The sequence below is a fragment of the Meleagris gallopavo genome, chromosome 1 (genome assembly GCF_905368555.1).
Source record: "Meleagris gallopavo chromosome 1, MGAL_WU_HG_1.1, whole genome shotgun sequence".
NCBI classification, from domain to species: Eukaryota; Metazoa; Chordata; class Aves; order Galliformes; family Phasianidae; genus Meleagris; species Meleagris gallopavo.
The window spans coordinates 103,912,566-103,921,649 of NC_139404.1; the positions used below are offsets into that span (position 1 = coordinate 103,912,566).

The 9,084-nt window shown below is 41.2% G+C and overlaps 1 long non-coding RNA gene across 1 annotated transcript in view; it reads left to right on the forward strand.

Moving 5' to 3' along the window:
- LOC146545545 (uncharacterized) overlaps positions 1-5,342 on the forward strand; it is a 33,528-nt gene extending 28,186 nt beyond the window's left edge. Inside the window, exons 2-3 of the long non-coding RNA XR_014881248.1 lie at positions 2,335-2,535; positions 3,851-5,342. This is a non-coding gene — a long non-coding RNA (uncharacterized LOC146545545). The remainder of the gene's footprint in view (positions 1-2,334; positions 2,536-3,850) is intronic.
- Positions 5,343-9,084: the final 3,742 nt, after the last annotated feature.

The following is a 9,084-nucleotide window of genomic DNA, read 5'->3' on the forward strand; positions in this document are numbered from 1 at the left end:
GTGAAAAGTAAAAAACGATTCAGACACAAATCTGTAATTTTATTCCACATCCCCCAAATCCTGTGGGAGTTCAGACAGGTATTTAAGCTTTTGTTTTCAGTCTGGAAGTCTCATTGTTGTGTGGGGTTTTGAAACACTACTAGGAAGGCATTTTGCTAATGAATTTGCATGCAGAGAGAAATATAAATTGCCAGAAATTTCACAATCATTTTAGAAAATCTCTTACTATTAATCCACATAATCCCCAGGTGATCTGATTGGATATCAATAACATAATGCACCTGTAAGTGGCATGACCTTTGTAAGGGGTAGTACAGTTTTACAGATGTTAATTGTACAACTTGAGTAACAACTGCATTAGTCATCTATACAAACAATGTTAAACTTCTGGTTTCAACAGCATACACATCTACTGCAGGTTGCATATGCAGGAATAATTGTATTTTCTGAAAGATTTTTAATTCTTTAATTGAAATCATCCATATAGCACTGAATAGTTTTCCAAGCTAGGAGTAAATTCCTCTGTAGCGTAACTACAGTGAACTGAAGTTAAAACAGGGAAAAATATAGGATCCTGATTGATACAGACATTTATAAATTGCTGTCTCGTTATAAAGAAGCCCATCATAAAGACTAATAGCAAGGCCCATTTTTCCCCATGACAATCTTTCTTGGGCTGGCAGCATGAAACAGAGAGGCAGCCTGATGAATACTCTTTCTGTCATGCAGGAAAGAATTCCTGAATTTTGTGGAATGAGTGATGTTGGATATACAGCACATCTCAAAGTGGGAGTAAAGCATGTCACAACTAGCTGAAGTGCCACGCAGCCTGGGGAGAGGTAGATTTGCTTCCTTACCTGCTAAACATATTTGGTAGAAACTGACCATTTTTCCCAAATATTCCTCTTTCTTCTCAACAGATTATTACCTGCTCTGTCCTCCTTTGAAAACAAAAAACAAAAAAACAAAAACGAAAAAAACCCCAACACACATTGCAAGTTAGGATTAACTCTAAATATTTCTCATTCCTTCAATACTTCTATTATCTCCACAGAGACCTATGGAGTCTTGTATTCAAGAAAATTTCTCAGGTGATAATATATGTGCATGATCTGGATAACGTGCACTAAATTTGGGCTTTTGAAACCACCAGACTTGCTCTGCAAGGTGATAAAGATGGACTGTGGATGCACAGTACATCCAAAGCACTTCTGCTGCACTGGAATTCCTACACAGATATGAATCAACTCCACAGCACATGCACAACAGATATCACACATCTTAGAAGCATCAGCCTCACTGTGCACAAAACATAGAGGCGATCTATGGACGTGCGATAGGTGAGTAGATGACAGTGACATCTCCCAGCCATGCTCTAAGTCACAATTCCAATCAGACTCTCTGATACCTGAAAATCCTGAAGAAATGTTTGCAATCTGCATTTTCTGCCTAGACACAATTTTTGAATGGAGAAAGAATATAAATCACAGATTTGTAGGATGGCTTGGGCTGGAAGGGACCTTGAGGATCATCAAGCTCTAAACCCCCTGCTGCAGGCATGGCCACCAACATCCTATCTAACTACAGTTTTGGAATAGAATAACCAGAGGCAAGGATGCATGTCTTCCTCCTGGGAAACGGAAGACAGGTGGACTCCACTGAAACAAGAGAGAATTAGAATTGCTTTTTTTTTTTTTCTTTTCTCATATGTTTGCAGGATTATGAGAATATGTACACATGTAAGCACCGTTAGCAGCAAAACAATTGCATGTGTTCTGTTTGTGGGATTTTTGAGAGCAATGGAATCAAACCTCATCACATATCTAAATTAATCTGGGTTAGGGATTCCTCTGAGAAAAATGTAGGTTTGAACTAGATTAAATAATTGGATCATAATAGATTTCCTTGTTCAGTCTATTATATTTCCCCAACGCAAATTATTATCAGCAAATACCCTCACAAAGAACATGGTAAACAGCTGTAAAACTAGGGAGAGTCACTGTGCATGTAGGAGGCGGCATTTTAATTGCATAGAATTACATTACTGCTTTCATAGCACCAGAAAGATGCGTTAGCAATATACATACTCTGCAGCCATAGCCAACACACAACGCAACCTTCAGACGGGTTCTCTGTGAAGGAAACTTAACTGTTAAAACAAATACTGTTACAGTATGACAGCAGCGCGAGAGGATGGTGCTGGTGTGAACACCACAAAGGCCTGGGTTTTACTCCCACTCATGTCATAAAGGTTTTGTGCAATGTGAGGCATTTCGTTTTTCCTTCTTGTACCTCTGCAGCTTCTCACTCCATTTTCTTGGCTTTGCTTTTCAGAATAGCAGGCCTCCAGGACAAGGACAAGAACAGCTGCCTCCCAAACATTTGCAAAGTAATGCAACAGTCTTTCAGGTTCATGACAAAACCTTTCATTCTCCTCATAAAGGAGAAATGCTAGTGCTTGTTTGTCTCCCAGGCGATGGGATTTCAAGCTTCTTTGGCAGAAATGCACGTGATGTAACTAGAAAAATTTTTCAGGTAAGTAAGATAATTTTTCAAATAAGTCTTAATGTCTGTTTTTCACATGTAACAGGAAGTCCCTGTAGCAGTAATTTAGCCATTTTGGCACAGTCTGTGTTTATTTACAACTGCAGAAGGTAGGAAAAGCCTCAAGAAATGCTCTAGGGGTCAGCAACCTTTCCAAGTTTGCATTTAAGATCCAGTTCCTTTTTCCCTCCTTTGAGGTTCCATGTGCTAGGCAAAACTTAGTGATAGCTGGAGATGCTTTTCCCAGCAACGATACTCTCATAACACAACAACCCCAGCTCCAGATGCAACATATGCCTTTCAAATATCTGTCTGCAAGTTATTATGCTGACAAGCTCTTGCCCTTAGTTCTAGTATCTCCCTTCCCATCCACACACAATGATCCTTTCGTTAAACACATTTCAAATCATCAGTACTAAAGTCTCGATGACCTCCACTGGCACCAAGGCTTTTATAGCCTCCTAGCTAAGAAGTTTTTCCTTACAAAAACTGTAACTCTAGATATTACATAAGCTCACTGCTTTCTTCTAAGAGTCGAGACTTACTGCCTTCCAGTGAGCAGCTGCCTTTTACATGTTTGAAGACCGTTATCATGTTTCTTCTCAGTCCTCTTTTCTCTAGACTAAACAAATCCAGTTCTTAGACACTGGCCTCCAAGGTCAGTCCCTTAAGACTTCTGCTACTTTTTGTCGCTCCTAGGACTTTCCCTATTTTTCTATACTCCTCTTGAGTCCAGTGGCAAAAGCAAGTCCATTTTCTGCACTGAGATCTCACCAGTGCTGAGCAGGAATGGAGAATTTCTTTCACATCTCACCTAAACTATTTATACATTTCCGCATAACTCTTGCTTCTCCACACAAGTGTAGCATTGTTAATTCTTAGTCAGCTTGAGATATACCAAAACCCCCAACCTATTTTTGTGCAGGTCTTTTGCCTTTCTGGCTGTTCTCCATTCAGGGGTTTATTCCTGCCTAAATGTAGTTAGGTTATACCCAAACTTACTGAATCCTTCTGTTTTCAGACCATTTCTTCAATCGGTTAAGATGCTACTCCTGCTCACAGAACTTTCTCAACAAATTTGGTAACCATACTCTCTACATCATCTTCCAAAACATGACAAAAATAGTGAGTGGTACAAGTCCCTTGCAGAGCAAATCTGCAAAACTGCTTTCCATAATCATTCCACAACAGCAATGAACAGATGATAATTATTCTTCTTCTGCTTTTTTTTTTTTTTTTTTTTTTTTTAAGTAACTGTGAGTCTGTGAGTCCACCTTACAGTAGTTTTGTTTTAACTCTCTTACAGGAAATCACAAGAGACCGTGTTGAAAACCTTTTTCAAGTCAAGATATGTAATATCTGTTGTCCATAAGACTTGCTACTTGTCAAAGAAGAAAATTAGCTTGGTTCAGCATGATTTGTTCCTGGCAAATATTTGTTGGCTTCTACATATCCTTTCATTACCTCCCATGCACAAAAGAAGTTTGTTGTAGATCTTGTTTCAGTTTATTTCCAGGAATTCAAGTTAGGCTGTTTTCTCTGCCTATACTCCTCAAACTCCTTCTCTTTTTTTTCTTACTATGGGTACTGCAATTGCCCATCCCCGTCTTCTCATCTCCAGGTAACGTATGAAAGGGTCCCTAATGGCTCTTGGTTTGCTTCAGCTGGTTTTTCATGTTCCCTCAGATGAGGTCTATCAGCTGGAAAACAACCAATTCTAGCGTGTTCTATCCTTCCTGCTACTTAGCTTTAGACATTAATAGTTACCTGACTGGTCATAGTTAGTGCTTTTAATCAAAGAGGGAAAAAGACATTAAACACTTTGGATTCTTCTCTGTCGCCTCTTACTAGCTTTCAGTCCTGGCTGAAGGGTAGATCATATTTCTGCCATTGTCTTGTTCTAATGTATAGGAGTGCCTTCCTGTTATCCTCGCTTTTCTTTGTTAATTACATTGCCTTTTTTTGCCTTGGCCTTTCTGATATCATTCTTACAGGCTCCTGTTATTCTTTGATTCTTGTCCTTAGTGTGCTGCAGTGTATGACCACATCAGAGGGCTAATGAGCCACTTACTGAGATTTAAAGAAGCTGCTGCTCATACACTGGGGCATCGAAATGGATAGTATGTCTGCTGTGGCTCTGAAGCTTTCTTCCCAGGGCCTTTCCCTACCAGCTCATGCATTTATAGGTGTTCCTTGTCATTTTGTCTTCGCCATTAACTACCATTTGCTGCAATTAGCTTTGAACACATACCATTGGTATGCCTAGCTTTTAATTCAAAGCCTTCTTTGCAGTTAAGCTCCCCAAACCCCTTTTTTTTCTGTCACTCAGCAATTCTTGCAAATTCACCTGTCTCCTTATGAGTCTTCCTCCCCAACTACACACACTGATTTCCAGAGTGCCAGAGCCAGCGCTCCTGTCTGGAAGAACTGGGCCCTGACAGAGTTCCTGACCCCTCCACTATCACTCCCATCTCCACGTAATCGTGTTTGACCTGCTCATGGTCCAGCCTGGCAGAACCACGAACACACTTAAGAGGAGTGGTAAAGGGTCTTTGTGTGAGAGCTGGATGAATCCCAGCAGCCTTTCTGAATCTTCTTGGACTTGGGCTTTTGGTGGGCAGGACACTCCCTGCAGTATCAGGACGCTTCCTGGGTATCAGGCTGGACAGCAGAAGGATGTTTCTTCCTCCCCTTTCTATATAATAATAAAAAAAATAATCACCAGCTACAAATTGTTACCTCCTGGGTATGATGCTTTTGGCATGGGTTAGAATTATCTGGAGTTTAATGTCTTGTAGATTCTGACAGCTCAGTCTGAGACAGGTAATCAAGTGATTATTTCAAGGATATGTTCTGCATTCAGACCACTTTATATGCCTAGCACCAAATGAATTCGATTTCAGCTGGGATCATTCAGTACTTCTGCAAATGAGACCACAAAATCTCAATTCAGAGATCCAGAAAGCAGGAGCATGAAATCTGTGGCCACCTGTGAAAAGTGTGGTTTAACTGACCTTATTCAACACTGTACAAGAAGTATGCAGCAAAGGAGGAGCTGAATCCATCTCTAAGGCAGAGCTCAGCTATTCCAAGAGCTCATCCTTCTTCACAATCCCATGGTGTCACTTAATGCATGTTTGTTCTGAAACAAAAAGGAAAAAACTCTTATAGACAGCGGCCTTTTCCACCATGTAGCTCCTGACACAGCTCCAGACCAGTTCCACTCTGAGAAGTAAATGTAGCATAGATCCCATGGAAAGAATAGTATGCAATTATATTATTTGCAATTATTTGAAAATGCATATGCAAATGAGAGGAAGGATAAAATAATACTCATTATGCAGTATTGATTTTGCAATCTAATCCTCATTTAAAGCAGATTTCATATGTGCAATTAGCTAGCTTTTAGAAAAAGCAAACAGTAAAAGGAAAAGAAAAACCTTTCCATTGTGCATCACATTGTTATATATGGCATAGGGGCTGCAGCCTTTAGATCTATGGCAGAGAGCCCTGCCACTCAGAACTAACAGGGAAACTGATGAGAGTGTCTTTTCATGACTGGACAGGGGCAACATTAAACAAATTACTTTGTCAGAGACTCACAGGTATTTGCTGACAGAAGAGGAGTGGTGGCTGGATGGGAGTATCCAGAGATCTGTGGTTCTATTATAAGCAGTGAAATACTTGATTCTCCCTGCTTTCTTCTAGCACAGTTCATTCAGCTTCCTAATACCCCATCTTTCCCTGCCCTATTCTTCTTCAAGGCTGCTTTCTCCATCCTGGTCTTTTTCTATCCATTCTTAAATTTTCTTCCCTCTCCACTCTCCCTTCTATATCTCTTCATTAGATCCTACTCCCAGTTTGGGAGCATCACATCCCAGTTTCCTCTGCATTCCTTCCTACGTTTCAGTCATACCAGCTCTAGGCTCTTTACCCAGGACTCTGTCCTTTTTTCATCCGTCATTTTTCCTCCAATCCTTTCTCAGCTGTTTCCTTTCAGTCCTCCCTCCAAGGACAAAATTCCATATGTGTCTAAGAGCTATACTGTCACAGCCACATTACTAAAATCTCCTTCCCTTCAGCCTTGCTCACTCACCTGCTCCCTCGGGATCAAACAATCCCTGGTCCAGCTCCACCCACCACCTGCTTGGGATAGGTCTGGAACACAATCACTGCCGCAGCTGCAGAGCCATGCAGATATTCCCACAATAACTTCACTCTAGCTAGTTCACTTCTTGCTGCCTCACGTGTACAGTGCTCAGCTGCAAACCCTACCAAGGTGAGTAGAGATTAAGGAGAACAGGCATGTATCTGTATCCCTGTCTATGTCTATAGACAAACACCAGTACAAGCAAATAAAAATAAGACACTTGGCAGTATACGAGTGTATGCAGTACTCTTTCCACAGCCAGTTTCTGTTTTCTTCTAACACTGGAAAACTGTCCAGATTTGAAAACGAAGATGGGCTACACCCTAGTACTAGACCTGTGGTAAATTCTGATTTAGGTTTGGTATTGTGTGATGTATCACAACTAGAAATTAAAGCTTTTATTAAGAGGAGAGTATTAGCTTTTCTGTGGTACACAGAGAACTTATTAGAAAATGAGGTATATTCCATCATAAGAAAGATCACAGAAGTGCAGTATGGTTATGCTTGGAGAGGCTGTTAAAGATTATCTTGAGCTTTCAAAAGGAGAACATTTTTTCTTCCTTTTTTCCCCCAAGGCCAGGCTGGATGTGGCTCTGGGCAGCCTGGTCTGCTGGTTGGCGACCCTGCACATAGCAGGAGGGTTGAAACTCGATTATCATTGTGGTCCTTTTCAACTCAGCCCATTCTATGATTCTATGATTCTATGATACTGGACTAGCTTCTTCAGCAGAAGTCTATGGGATATTGCACAGCATTTTTTCATTCTCCAAAACATGTCCAAAAGCTTTTTCCCAAATTACTTTTTCATTTTACATATGCATACAGAATGCAAGAGGGCATATTTTTATCCCGTGCCTTATCAAAATCACTGAATTATAGGATCATAGGGGTTGGAAGAGACCTCTGATAAACCATTAAGACCAACACCCTGCTAAAGCAGGTTCCCTACAGCAGGTCACACAGGAGAGCATCCAGATGGGTCTTGAGTATCTCCAGAGAAGGATACTCTACCATCCCTCTTGGGCAGCCTGTTCCAGAGCTCTGTCACCCTCAAAGTGAAGAAGTTTTTCCTTCTGTTTAGATGGAATTTCCTATTTTCCAATTTGTGCCGGCTGCCCCTTGCTTTGTCAGCGGGTACCACTGAAATGATCCTCGTTCCAGCCACTTGAGTCATATTCTTCAGATATTTGTAAGCACAAATAAGATTCCCTCCCTCTCAGTCTCCTCTTCTCCACACTGAGCAGCCCCAGGTCTCTCTGCTGGCTCATGGCCTACCTGTTGTTCACCAGGACACCCAGGGCCTTCTCTGCAAGGTTCCTTTCCAGAAAGGGCAAATATTCATTAGTGCTTTTTGTGCTGCTCTCTGGTGTACAGATGGACGTGAAGGATGCTCAGATGGAGGACAGCTTGCCTTTGTAACTCCCTCAATCTCTACCATGTAAATGTCATGACTCAGGCCTCTCAAGCCATGTATTTTCACTTACTGCTTCTTAAAAATAAATTACTGGAATGGTTTATATTTGCTGTCTGAGCTTTTAGGGTATGCTCACTACTGTTTCTCAGATCTTCCTCTACAATCTCTGTGCTTTTAAATGTTAAATGAGACTTTCCTACAGTCTTTGGATACTTCCGGGTAGTGCTTTGAGGAACAAACAAACTTCAAGATGCAAAGTGGAAGTGAATACATTGCATCAGCAATGAGAAAATCAGAAAGCATAAGGAACTCCCACAAAGATATGGGCTGTCACAGATACGTACAGCAGCTGGCTCATTAGGGAGTGTACACAGCTACAGGTGGGCATCACACACCAGACCAGACCATATATGTGCAGCATTCAGGCACAGTCACAGACACTGTATCTGTGTTGCTAATGTGCATATCAAAAGACCTCCAAGTGCAAAGATCTCACTCAGAGAATATACCCAGGAGCACAGTTATTAGATCTCATGCACAAATCTCCAGCACAGATATAACTGGACACATGTTCAGTCTTATGTTGGTGGGATCTTGAGATGAAGCATTGGAGGATGGAAATGTTTGGGTGAGGCTCATAAATAAAGGAGGGGGAGGGCCTGTTGGACCCATGAAAGTATGTATCTGTGGGGGTTGGGCGTGCAATGTAGTTGAAAGTGCTTATGAATGATGAGTATCAGTGTATACGCAGCTGAGATCAAATATTATCATGTGATTAGTTCTAGAAATTTCAGTATATAGTCTTGGGGATTTGCATGAAGTTCTGAGAAAGACTTCAGGAACTGGAACTGAACATGCTGCTTTTTTGGGAGGGAAGATGAGTGTTTGAAGCAGGCACAGCAGCAGAGTACAGGGGTTTCATTCTGTGGGATGAGAACAGTGTGGTTCATGTGCATTTACACCATCAGCAGCAGGG